The sequence below is a fragment of the Panthera tigris genome, chromosome A2 (assembly GCF_018350195.1).
Source record: "Panthera tigris isolate Pti1 chromosome A2, P.tigris_Pti1_mat1.1, whole genome shotgun sequence".
Classification (NCBI taxonomy): domain Eukaryota; kingdom Metazoa; phylum Chordata; class Mammalia; order Carnivora; family Felidae; genus Panthera; species Panthera tigris.
Genome location: NC_056661.1, coordinates 92,068,171 through 92,083,082, shown reverse-complemented (window position 1 = coordinate 92,083,082; position 14,912 = coordinate 92,068,171).

Below are 14,912 nucleotides of genomic sequence, written 5' to 3'. Positions count from 1 at the left end.
GAAATCTTGACATTTCCTTTTTATTAAATAGGATGTGTTAATTAATTTGTATTTTAGATAACATAACTTTGGTTTTAAATGACTTTAAAGAATAAGATAAATTTGGATCCTAACTATGTCCAACCTAAGCAAATCCCATAATTATAGGGTGCTACCCCGGGTGCTTGTTTTCAACAAGTCTTGTTTCATGTGCATCCTGGGACTAAATATAAACAGCATGCCTAGCTGAGAGCCTGTCCCACAGAAGTTTGCTCCTGCCTCTCCTCTTGCATCTGTGCTACTCTCAAGTAATGAGGGTCTTTTGAAAGCCAAGTGTGTGGGATTGAAATGCAGAAGGGGAGGGGAAATCCCACAACTGCTTTTTCCATCTCCTACCTCCCTCCTTGCTCACTGGTTATCAGGTTCTGAATGGTTCTCACTGCAGCAATTAAATGCCCAGTAATTGCCATCCTTGGAGAAGAAAGGTAAGACACAATCACTTGAGTCTATTTTATCTTTGACCGGTATAGAGTTTCAGTCTTTAAGTGTACAGGTACCATTTACAGTTCTCATTTTTGCCAAGCTTAGAGATAAGTCTACAGGTAACACAATGTCATGAAATTCGTATCTTTCAATAATCACTCTGAATGTAAATGGACTAAATGCTCCCCAATCAAAAGACATAGGGTATCAGAATGCATTAAAAAACAAGATCCATTTATATGCTGCCTGCAAGAGACTCATTTTAGACCCAAAGACACCTGTAGATTGCAAATGAGGGGATGGAGAGCCATCTGTCATGCTAAGAGATGTCAAAAGAAAGCCAGAGTGGCCATACTTCTATCAGAGAAACTGGATTTTAAAACAAAGACTGTCACAAGAGATGAAGGGCATTATATCATAATTACGAGGTCTATCCATCAAGAAGATCTAGCAATTGTAAATATTTAGGCCCCCAAATATATTAGTAACAATTAGCAACAATTGCAATTAGTAACAATTAGTAACAAACATAAAGAAACTCGTTGATAATGATACCACAATAGTAGGGGACTTTAATACCCCACTTACAACAATGGACAGATCAAGTAGGCAGAAAATCAACAAGGAAACAATGACTTTGAATGACACACTGGACCGGATGGACTTAACAGATATATACAGAACATTTCATCCTAAAGCAGCAGAATACACATTCTTTTCAAGTATACATGGAACATTCTCTGGAATAGATCACATACTGGGTCACAAATCAGTCCTCAACATGTACAAATAGACTGAGATTATACCATGCAGATTTTCAGATCACAACAATATGAAACTTGAAATCAACCACAAGAGAAAAATTTGGAAAGCCCTCAAATACGTGGAGGTTAAAGAACATCCTACTAAAGAATGAATGAGTTAACCAGAAATTAAAGAAGAAACAAAACAAAACAAAACAAAACAAAACAAAATACATGGAAGCAAATGAAAATGAAAACACAACCATCCAAACGCTTTGGGATACAGCAAAGTCAGCCCTAAAAGGAAAGTATGTTGCAGTTCAGGCCTATCTCAAGAAGCAAGAAAGGTCGGAAATATACAGCTGAACCTTACACGTTAAAGGACATATTTTTTTATGTTGTCTAAGAGAAGTAGCACAAAAGCAACCATTGATTAAAGAAATTCATCATCATCGTAACAATCATCATCATCATCGTCAACCCTCCAGCAGAGGTAGGCTTCTCTAAAGATACAGACATAAGGAAAAAGAATCAATGCTTTTTGAATACCTACTATGTTCCCAGCATTTTCACATACCTTACCTCACACTACTCTTATAGCAATGGGCAGAAGTCTGTTCTGTCACTCTCATTTTATAGCTATGAAGTGGATTGTCATAGAAGACTGTATGTAATATGATAATTTTGCACAACTGGAAAATGTCTTCCAGGATTTCAAAGTCTTCTACAGATACCATAATACATCTTACCAAAGAAGTATCCACTTCTCATTTATCCTCTTGTATTTTGGAAGGGGAGCAGTCCTGGGAAGCCAACAGTCAGTCACTTGGTCAGTCCCTGGCACCAAGAGGGGACTGATGAGCCCTGAAGATGGGGTGTGTTTTTCCAACTTCTTTATTTTGTTTGTTTGTTCGTTTGTTTTTTCTGTACCCAGCTAAAACACTACATTTTTTCCGGTCCCCTTTGCAAGTACTAACCATTGTGCATGACTTTCAGGAAAGCACCTGAAGACTGAGAGGAACACCTCTGGTGGCTCTTTTTCTTTTTTTTTTTTTTTTCTTATTTTATTTATTTATTTTTTTAGTACCCATTAGAGGTATGGCTCATCACAGGTCCTGAAATGCTGCCGTAGAAAGTCCAAAAATTATGCTGCTTGAATCCACTATAAATTCAAGGACTCTAACCCAACATTTTAAGCTATTGTTTGTTTTTTTTTTTTTCATTTTCCCAGATTACCTGTTGTCATTATGAATTCAAATTGTCAACTATACCATACTCTATGTAAAATCATAATGTATCGATCTAACTTTACTAATTCTAGGTCATTCTTTAGCTATAATAAAAATCAAAAAGTATTCTCTATATAGATATTTTTTCCTTTATTTAAATTCTGGAAAAAATACCCTAACATGTTAACAATATAGGTTCCATTTATTATTTTTTAGTAATGCATTTATGTTTTGGCCTTGTTAGAGAATTATACAATAAGCAAGTGATTTTATGTTAATCTATTAAAATAAAAGATAATTAAAAAAATTATGTTTCAATTCCTGAGCACCAAAACTGATCTTGAGCTCAAGAGAAAAATGTAAAACAGAAGTTATAATTTTCTCTCAATATTCTTAACTTCATATTTATTCATTCATAAGTTATATGTATAAATTATGATAAAATACTTGGTTAAAAATTCTAAATAATATTTATTGAATAAAAATTAAATGAGCAAAGTCCATTATGTATTCTTATTTTTTATAAGACATGATTGCAGTTCAACTAATATATTCACATGAAAGATTTTTTTTTTAAACTTTTGACATCTTTCCCCCATTTTTCCCACTCTCTACCCTCAGGGAATTTATCCAAAAATGAAAACAGTAACTCAAAAAGATAACTGTATCCCTCTGTTCATTGAAGCACTATTTATAATAGCCAAGTTATAGAAATACAAGTTATGTGACCACCAATGAATGAATGGATAAAGAAATTTGTGGTACGTATATACAAAATGGAATATTCTTCACACATAAAAAAGAATACAATCTTGCCATTTGCAACAACATGGATGTCAAGGACATTATCTTTTTTTTTTTTTTTTTTTTTTTTTTAACGTTTATTTATTTTTGAGACAGAGAGAGACAGAGCATGAACGGGGGAGGGTCACAGAGAGAGGGAGACACAGAATCTGAAACAGGCTCCAGGCTCTGAGCTGTCAGCACAGAGCCCGACGCGGGGCTCGAACCCACGGACCGTGAGATCATGACCTGAGCCGAAGTCGGACGCCCAACCGACCGAGCCACCCAGGCGCCCCAAGGACATTATCTTAAGTGAAATAAGTTAGATGTAGAAAGACAAATACTGTATGATCTCTCTATATGTGGAATCTAAAAAACAAACATAAAAACCAAGGTTACAGAAAACAGATTGGTGATTGCTGGATCACATGCTAGTTCTAATTTTAATTTTTTGAGGACACTTCATACCGTTTTCCACAGTAGCTCCACATTCTTGCCAACACTTGTTATTTCTTTCTTTTCTTTCTTTCCTTTTCTATAAGAGACATTCAAACAGATATGAGGGATCATATCTCATTGTAGTTTCTATTTGCATTCTATTTGCATGATAATTAACATGATTAATGATGTTAAGAATTTTTATGTATTTGTTGGTTGGTCTTCTGTATATCTTCTTAGGAAACATTTCTGTTGAGATCTTCTGCCCATTTTTTCAAATTTTTATTTATTTATTTTTTGCTATTGGTTATATGAATTCCTTATATATTTTTGAAATTAACCCTTTATCAGATGTGTGATTTGCAAATATTCTCTCCCATTCTGTAAGCTGCCTTTTTATTCTGCTAATGGTTTCCTATGCTATGCAGAAGCTTTTTTAATTGACATAGTCCCATTTGTTTATTTTTGCTTTTCTCTTGGTGTCAGATTAAAAAAAAATCAAGAGGTATACTGCTTATGTTTTCTTCTAGGAGTTTATGGTTTATGGTCTTCTGTTCAAGTCTTCAAACCATTTTGAGTTTACTTTTGTTTATGGTATAAGATAGTGGTCCAGTTTTCCCAGTACCATTTATTGAACAGACTGTCCTTTCCCCATTGAATATCCTTGACTCCTTTGTCTTAAGTTAAATTGACCACATATACATGCATGTATTTCTGGGCTCTCTATTCTGTTCTATTGACCTTTATGTCTATTTTTATGCCGATCCCACACTGTTCAAACTACTACAGCTTTGTAACAGAATTTGAAATAAGGGAATGCGATGCCTCCAAGTTTGTTCTTTGTCAAGACTGCATGGCTAATCTCTTTATGTTTATTTACTCATTCTAGAAAGATATTTTAAGTTTCTTTTATACACAGGCAAATAGGGATTTATAGAAATGAAAAACACTATCTCTATCAGCAAGAACACTATTGTCTAGGAGAGGGAATCAGGCAGATCAAACAAGTGCGTAACAACATAAATGATACAAAGGAAGTAATGCTAGAGCACAACAGATAAACACATGCTGGGGAATAAATTCTTCCTGAAAAAGAGAAGGTCAGGAAACATCTTAGAAGTAGCAATGTTTAAAGAAAGTGTTGGGGAAAAAAAAAATCAAGTGATCATCATCAAAGTCAGGCATTCTAGGCAAAGATCACAGAATACGCAATGACATGAAGACATGAGAGGGACTGGTATGTTTAGAAAACAGCAAGTAGTCAGGGTGAATAAGCAACTGCATGGTGGAGTATCATTGGGACAGAAGATTCGTGAGATAAAAGAGCCAGGGTTGCCTGGGTGGTTCAGTTAGTTGAACCTACACCTCTTTGGCTCAGGTCGTAACTCCAGGATTGTGGGATTGAGCCCTGCATCAGGCTCTGTACTGAGTGTGGAGCCTGCTTAAGATTCTCTCTCTCCCATTGGGGCACCTGGGTGGCTCAGTCAATTACCTGTGTGACTTCGGCTCAGGTCATTATCTCATGGTTTGTGAGTTTGTGCTAACTCACAGCTGTGCTAACAGCTCAGAGCCTGGAGCCTCCTTCAGATTCTGTGTCTACCTCTCTTTCTGCCTCTCCTCAACTCATTCTGTCTCTATCTCTCATAAATAAATAAACTTAAATTTTTTTTTTAATTTTTAAATAAAAGATTTTCTCTTTCCCTATGCCCCTCTCCCCCACTAGTGCACATGCATGCTCTAAATACATACATACATACATACATACACACATACATACATACCAATGGCCTCCCATGCCATAAACCAGTCTTGATTAGTAGAAAATGGAGAAAAACAGTGGCAGAGAACCAAATAATCAGGTTTTCACTTTTGAAGCATCACTGACAGCAGAGTGGAAGACAATTCTGGGGATGTGAGGCCGGAAGCTGGGTGACCTGATAGGAATCTACTGCAATATTGAAGAGACACATGGTAAGATGTTCCACTAAGACAGCAGCATGAGTTTTGAGGTGAGAGATGATATTTTAGAGCCGTACACTTGTAGCATTTACAGAACTAGCAGCTATTTGAACATGGGGCATTTGACAAAAGGAGAAATCTGGGCTTACTCTCTTCTTTCTGGTTGGAGGATCAAATGGATGTGTTGGATTTATCCAGTGTGAAGTACCATGGGCCAGACGGTTAGAGACAGCAAGCCTAAGGCTGAATAACTCTTCTCTTTCAATTTTGTGATCTCTCTTGATTCCAAAACCTTCTGGCAGTCCAGCCTCCTTCCCTCGCTGTTCTTCCCTCACGTCTTCTCAGTTCCTCTCTCCACTAGAGCTATTGAGTCAGGGGATCTGAATGGAGTCCTCCACAAGGACGTTTCAAACAACATATGATGAAGAAATTTTTGAGCACATGTTATTTTTATGTTGATGATAAAATATAAAATATGGTAGTTACACACAAGTAGGCTTTTGAGTGTTAGTTTCTAATAATTTTCTGTTATCACACTTTTTTTATTCTGGTAAATACACATAACCTAAAAGTTATGATCTTAATCATTTTAAGGAGTACAGTTCAGTGTTACTATATTCATTCATATCATTGTGCAACCATCACCATCTATCTTCAGAATTCTTTTAATCTGGCCAAACTCTGTATCCATTAGACAATAGTTACCCATGACCCTTGGCGACTTCCTGCCTTCCTTCCTTCCTCCTTCTCACCCTCCCTCCCTCTTTCTCTCCTTCCTTCCTTCTCCCTTTTTCTTTCTTTCTTTCCTTTTTTGTTCTGTTTTTTAAATTTATTTTTATTTTATTTAAATCCAAGTTAGTTAAAATATAGTGTAATAATGGCATCAGTAGTATTTAGTAACTCATCACACCCATGTAACACCCAGAGCTCATCCCAACAAGTACTCTCCTTTTTAAATTTTTTTTAATGTTTATTTATTTTTGAGAGAGAGAGACAGAATGTAAGTTGGGGAGGGGCAGAGGGAGAGGGAGACAGAGAATCCTAAGTAGGCGCCAAGCTCTGAGCTGTCAACACAGAGCCAGACATGGGGCTAGAACTGTGAGATAATGACCTGATAATGACCTGAACAAAAGTTGAAAGCTTAACTGACTGATCCACCCAGGTGTCCCTACAAGTGCCCTATAAGTACTTAATGCCCATCACCTATTTAGCCCATCCCCCTAGCTGGCATCCCTCTAGCAAACCTCAGTTTGTTATCTGTATTTAAGAGTCTCTTATGGTTTGCCTCCCTCTCTGTTTCTATCTTATTTTTCCTCCCCTTCCCCCATGTTCATCTGTTTTGTTTCATAAATTCCATATATGAGTGAGATCATATGATATTTATCTTTCTCTGACTGACTTATTTTGCTTGGCATTAATACAGTCTACTTCCATCCACCTTGTTGAAAATGGTAAGATTTCATTCTTTCTGAATGCTGAGTAATATTCCATTGTGTATAGATACCACATCTTCTTCATTGATTTGTCAGTCAATGGATATTTGGGCTCTTTCCATAATTTGGTTATTGTTGATAGCACTGCTATAAACATTGGGGTTCATGTGCCCCTTCGAATCAGCATTTTTGTTTCCTTTAGATAAATACCTAGTAGTGCAATTGCTGGGTCATAGGGTAGTTCTGTTTTTAATTTTTTGAGGAACCTCCTTACTGTTTTCAAGAGTGGCTGCACCAGTTTGCATTCAGACCAACAGTGCAAAATGTTCCCCTTTCTCTGCATCCTTGCCAACATCTGTTGTTACCTGAGTTGTTCATCTTAGCCATTCTGATCAGTGTGAGATAGTACCTCATTGTGGTTTCGATTTGTATTTCCCTGATGATGATTGATGTTAAGCATCTTTTCATGTGACTGTTAGCCATCTGGATATCTTCCTTTGAAAAGTGTCTATTCATGTCTTTTGCCCATTTCTTCCCTAGATTATTGTTTTTTGGGTGTTGAGTGTGATAAGTTCTTTATAGATTTTGGTTACTGACCCTTTATCTTACATGTCATTTGCAAATATCCTCTCCTATTCCATATGTTGCCTTTTATTTTTGCAGATCATTTCCTCTGCTGTGCAGAAGCTTCTTATGTTGATGAGGTCCCAATAGTTCACTTTTGCTTTTGTTTCCTTTGCCTCTGGAGACATCTAGTAAGAAGTCGCTGTGGCTGAGGCCAAAGAAGTTGTTGCTTGTTCTTTCCTCTAGGATTTCCTGTCTTACATTTAGGTCTTTCATCCATTTTGAATTTATGTTTGTGTATGGTGTAAGAAAGTGGTCCAGCTTCATTCTTCTGCATGTCACTATCCAGTTTTCCCAACACCATTTGCTGAAGAGACTGTCATTTTCTCACTGGATATTCTTTCCTACTTTGTCAAAGATTAGTTGGTCATGCATTTATGGGCCCATTTCTGGGTTCTCTATTTTATTCCATTGAGTTATGTGTCTGTTTTTGTGCCAGTACCATACATCTTTTGATTACAACTTTGTAATATAGCTTGAAGTCCAGAATTGTGATGCCTCCAGCTTTGATTTTTGTTTCCAACATTACTTTAGCTGTTCAGGGTCTTTTGTTGTTCCAGAAAAATATTGTGATTGTTTGTTCGAGCTCTGTGAAGAATACTGGTGTAATTTTGATAGGGACTGCTTTGAATATGTAGATTGCTTCGGGTAGTATCGACATTTTAACAATATTTGTTCTTCCGTGAGCATGGAATGTTTTTTTCCATTTCTTTGTGTTTTCTTCAATTTCTTTCATAAGCTTTCTATAGTTTTCAGCATACATATATTTTACCTCCTTGGTTAGGTTTATTCCTAGTGGGGTTTTTTTGGTGCAATTATAAATGGGATTGATTCCTTGATTTCTGTTTCTGCTGCTTCATTATTGGTGTATAGAAATTCAACTGATTTCTGTACTTTGATTTTATATCCTGCAAATTTGCTGAATTCAGCTATCAGTTCTAGCATTTTTTTGGTGGAGTCTTCAGGGTTTTCCACTTAGAGTATCATGTCACCTACAAAGAGTGAAAGTTTGACTTCTGCCTTGAAGGTTTGGATGCCTTTTATTTCTTTGTGTTGCCTGATTGCTGAGGCTAGGACTTCCAACACTATGTTGAACAACAGTGATGAGAGTGGATATCTCTGTCGTGTTCCTGACCTTAGGGAGAAAGCTCTCAGTTTTCCCCATTGAGGATGATATTAGCAGTTGGTCATTCATATATGGCTTTCATGATGTTGAGGTATGTTCTTTCTATCCCTACTTTCCTGAGGGTTTTTATCAAGAAAGAATGCTGCATTTTCTTTCTTTCTTTCTTTCTTTCTTTCTTTCTTTCTTTCTTTCTTTCTTTCTTTCTCTTTCTTTCTTTCTTTCTTTCTTTCTTTCTCTTTCTTTCTTTCTTTCTTTCTTTCTTTCTTTCTTTCTTTCTTTCTTTCTTTCTTCTTCTCCTTCCTTCCTTCCTTCCTTCCTTCCTTCCTTCCTTCCTTCCTAAGAGTTTTTTCCCCATTCCCCCTGCCCCATACCCCAGTCTCTGGTAACCATCATTGAATCTGGAGGACATTATACTAAATGAAATAAGTCACACATAGATATGGAAGATATAGATATACATAAAGTCAAACTCATAATAATATAGCAGAATGGCAGTTGCCTAATAATAAAAATAGTTTATAATCTTCATTTAAAAAGAGATATGACATCTTAATTTTTGTTGTTAAAATCTATGCATACACTCATTGATGATATCTAAAAGTCTTAAAGATTGAGGGATATGAGAGAAGGCCAGTCAGCATACATATGGCCAATGACCTAGAAGACTTCAGTTTACCTATTCTACAGCTGCTTGTCATCTGAACATGAGCAGGCAAAGTCTCAGAATATATGCAAAATGTCAATCAGCAGAAGTAGTAATTTAGACTACATTTTAGAACAAGAAAATACTTAGGCAAGTTTATTTAGTTGCTATCATTAACATCAAGAAAATAAGTAATTATATCTTATATGTTTTATAAAGAATAACAGCTTTGCTGAAGAATGATAATATATTTATGAAAAAATTCAAGCCACAGAAAGAATCAAAGACTAAAATTTTAAATCACCTAAAACTGGGAAATTAACTATCCTTTAAAATTGTGTGAACATTATTTTGAACACCTCTTTCTGCATGTGTAAAGATAGTATAGTCAATGTATTGAAAAATAGGATCATATTCATACACAATTTTTAAACAAAAACATTTTAATTTTATTTGGATTTAGCAGAAGAAAGTACACTAAAGCTGAAGAAATTGCTAAACTTCAGACAAGTTTTTTTTTTTTAATAAGACCTATGAGTTCTTAAAATATCTCTCTAAAGTTAGGATAAATTTTTTGAAAAGCAAATTGGTAGTTTGAAGAAAAATGTGCTATAGTTTGGATCAGCATTAGTTGACTCCTTGCTATGAAAGATAATTAGCTCCTTTACATTACTTAAAAATATCTGGCAAAACTCTAAACAAAACATGGCAAGCTAAATCCATATAAACATAGTGTAAATTATCTGTAAGTCAATATGAATAATATAAATAATAGTGCATATTGTCCAAGTTGGATGAATCCCAGGAACAGCAAGGTTTAACACCATACTTTTATTAGTGTAATTCATAGGTTAACAATTTAAAAAAACAGAAAACAGCAAAAAAATTATCAAAATTGACACACAAATTCCTGACACCTGCATGACAAACAAACAAACAAACCAATAAACAAAACCACATCTGTGTCCTGTTGTGTGATCCTTACACAGTGTTCCTCCCTAAGGGTAAATATTCAACAGTAAAGATGGTCTATGAGTTGTGGGTTCTTCTACACCACCATCTCCCCCATATAGCAGTGCCCAGGTTTATAGTTCCATTCATAGGCTCTTTAGACAGAGTTCCTGGCACTGTTTTCAGGTAAATTGCTTTCCACATAAGGCCAGAATAGGTTGACTTAGATGCTTATTCTCTATCACATCTTGTTCTATATTCCTGAATACTTAACAGTTTTATATTTAGTATAAGTTGATTTACCATCTTGTAGTCAGAAACTCATTATGAATGTTAAAAATTAATAATAATCATGAAAAACACCTGTGGTCTCTGTACTCAATAAAACAAATTATTTTCCATGAGTTCAGTTGTACGTTGGTGGTTAAATTATTTCTTGAGAAGAGACCACAAGGGCTTTTAATGTTGACAACTGTGTTTCTAGATTGGAGTATGTGTATTACAATCACATGGGAACAGATGGATTATGACACCAATGACAAAGCAGATTAAGTAAATAAATTAATTAATTTGATCAAGGAGTTTCTAATAAAATATAAGTAGTAAAATCCCTATGCAGCCTTTACTAGTAATGAGATTTCAGGGGTCAAAAAATACCACACTGTGTTTTCCCCCAATTCTCACCTGAACCTCAAATGTAGTATTCCAAATTTCAGATCTGGTGGTGTGTGGGAAGGAGGGGATTATTTTGAGTCTAGTACTTTTTAATTACTTTAAAAATGGATCAAAATAAACATGACTTTGTATCACAATCCAATAATTTGATTTTCTGACCTCTTTAATCTGAATTTTTTTTTCTTTCTAGAATGTCTACTCCAGTGTACTTTATAGCTATTATACCAGTTCTGATGTACTAACTGCAATTGAATATTTAATAACCTGTCCTTCTTTCTTTAGACTGACACACCCTAAGCACAGATACTAATTTTTCAAGGGTTTAGGGTGTGCCATAGCTTCATAGGTAGAAACTCACCAAATAATATTTAAGGGTCTCAAAATATTCATACACCATCCAAAGAGGATGCCATGTACCCTGGGAAAGATTAGCCCCCTCAAAAAGCCTGAGCCTGGTGCTCCTTCCTGCTCCCTTCTCTGGAATACAGCTCTAGTTTGATCCCTTTCAAACGTACCCCTTTTGTCTGTTGGGGGAAACGCTTAATATCCCAATTCCATCTCTTGACAAGTTACCCATGACCAACTATAGAAATATAACTTAAATGAAAGGGACACAGGCACCTGGGTGGCTCAGTCAGTTAAGCGTTGGACTTCAGCTCACATCATAATCTCCTGGTTCTCGAGTTCAAGCCCTACATCAGGCTCTGTGCTGACAGCTCAGGGCCTGGAACCTGCTTTGGATTCTGTGTCTCCTCTCTCTGCCCATTTCCCCCTCGCATTTTGTCTGTCTCTCTCAAATATTAGTAAAAAACATTGAAATTTTTTTAAGAAATAAATGAAGGGGATATTAGAAGGATCTGTGACCTCTATAGTTCTTAAATCTTCCAGACACTCTTAAAACCCTCACACTTTGCAGGTAAAGTGACATACAGAGAACATTAAGTGACCTATGTAAGGGCAAAGATTTAACTAATGAAAAAATGGGACTGGAGGTTGGGCCAGCAGATTCCTAGCCCTGTGCTTCGTCTAACAAGACAATGTTTCTAAGTGTGTTCACTGGATCATCTTAATGAGAGTCAATGCATGTACTTATACATTTGTAAATTCTCAGCCCCACCACACAATCAAAGAATCAGTTTTCCAATGGGAGAGCCATCTATAATATTCAAAATATTTAACAATAATTATGGCACAGATATGGACTGTTCAAAATAGAATTAAATCTAGGTCCTAAAGGATACCAGCTGTCAACAATGGATGTTTGGTAGTGGTATTTACCAGATGAATATCAGGGCTGACTTGATATGATACTGAGAACCCTGCATAAGCCCCTCGTTCCTGCCGATTCGGTGCTCCAAAATGGGGATTTACTATTTGTCTCCTTGTGCCAGGACTGCATGAATTTTGGAAGTATGAACTCTCTGAGATTAAATACTTAAAATAAAAATAGATTTGAGGATTTTTCTCCCCACATGTTAAGTGATAAAACTCTTATCTCAAGTTTTAGATAATGACTATTTGACATTAAGATATGAAAAGTGCTTTGGCATTTTTACAATAGAATAATTGAAAAGACATAAATTACTGTCTTTGAATACTTGTTCACTACATGTTATTTACCAAGAAGAAAAATAATAACTCCACTGTCACTATTGACTTATTATCAATGCTGGCTAACTTAGGGTAACTGTAGGAATTAAAAGTAACTATAATCACTATAACTATAATCAACGGAATGGCAGATTTGTGACTTTCTTTATACAGTAGTATTTTTAAAAACTTAAATTCTTGGCCAAGGTTTTGTACCTTTATTTTGAATGGATTCCATCTGCAAAGGTAAGCCATGTAAGTTCAAGACTGACAGTTTAAATTTTGTTATTTGGGGTTTGTTTTCCTAGGAAACCCTTGGGAAATTGATTTGAAATGCTGAATGGGAATTCGGTGAATAGACACTAAAAATTTACAATGGACAAATAAGATGTGACCCAGCCCAGAGAACAAAATGAAAGGTTCGTGCAGTAGGGTCAGTAGCTCTGACTTCAATTTCAGCTCAGAGGTAACCTTCTAATACCTTCTTCCATTGAGTGACAGGATAAGAAGCCAAAGGCAGAAAATCAGCCTAATTCTCCCAGGCAGCAAGTCAGAAATTTCCAAAGAAGCCCCGGGAGTGACTCAAAAAGAGCAACTAATTCTCATAGGCATCTGTCGACTTGATTGTTTATGGCTAGCTTGTTCCTTTTTTAAGGTAGTAAGAGAGAGAAACAGACTGAAACTCGAGATTTTTTTTTTTTTTAAACAGGGATATTCATCAGAGAATAGAAAAGATTGAAGAGAGTTCAAAAACGGGACAGTTCAACAGGTGTAGTCAATACAACATCATTTATTAGATTCTTCTGGGTAGTGTCTATCTGATGATGGCCTGTGGTATGTGATTATTAAAAGTTCTATTCACAAACCTCTTAAGTGCCTGCATTTCAACAGCAGCAGTTTTCTTGGGTAAATCAGGTCCTTTTGATTTCTTTGGAGAAAATATTGATTTAATTTTCAAATCACTTTTTATTTTATTCATCAGACTACTGATATTAATATTTTTAAATAGATATTATTTTAGAATTGCTTCAGTAAGATAATCTACATTTTTTCTTTGTTTATGGTAGACAAAGTTAAAAGTAAAATACAGATAAAATAAGAGATTGAAATTTCCAGGAGAATGAACAACTTGCCTATTTCTGTTCTCTTTTTCTGCTCATATACTCTTATTTGCTATTTGTATGTCAGAGGTATCTGGAAGCCACACTGTATTTAGTTATACCATACACACTGGAAACACTTTTACTAGCAAACGGTATGGATGAATAATATTCAATCAGAAACGATAGCTAACATTTGTTGGAAAAGTACTATGAGTGAGTTACCCTATTAAACATTTCACAAGAAGTAACTTAGTTAACCAGTGATAACAATCTGAAGATATAAATCTTGTATCCATGCAGCTGGGAAAATTAAAATTAAATGATTTGTCCAAGATTACAGGCATCAAAAGTAGCAGAGTTAGACTAGGAATCTACGTTAGCTTGACTTCATAGCATATTCTCCATACTCTACATTTTCTCTTGCTATATGTAGGTAAATTATGTAATAATTACTAACTACTATATTCAGGAACTTAAAAAGTAAAGGTATTTGAATCAACATGACTAAAGTTTTGACATTTCCCCCCTTAGTATTAGGCCACTTTTTATGTCATCTGCTAGTACTTACTAATAGGAAAACAAATGCAGGCACAAGACTAGGGCTGGAATCCTTATCATCCTTTCACTGACAACAAAACCAATAGGAATCTGGGCTCTGCTCTCCAATATCTGGGTTAGAAATTCAAATGATGATTGATCAGTGGTTGGAAACATACATACGGCATTCTTATAGTTTGATTTATTTTCAGGTCTGCTTGTAGAATCGCTTTGTGATCACATTTTTTTTTTCTATACTTTACACATTCATGTATAAACACTTTAATTGTACTATTTATCTTCAACGCTTTTAACTTAAACAGTTCATTTTATCCTCTTTCAACTGAGCCCCAGTATACACGTCTGTCCCAATTATAGTTACCTTGACTATTCTGCTTCCCTTAGTTCCAGAAACGTGCAGAATTACTTCTCAAGTATTTCAAGGTGTACCATTTTGAAAACTGTCTATTTATATGGCAGACTTTAGGAAGAAAAACTGTGAATGTCTGAATGGCTTTACTTTATTTCTATAAGTCTATAGGACATCTATAGGAAACTACCTCAGCTTATCATTTACACCCATTGCTGCATTTTAAATGCATTGCAATTTACATGT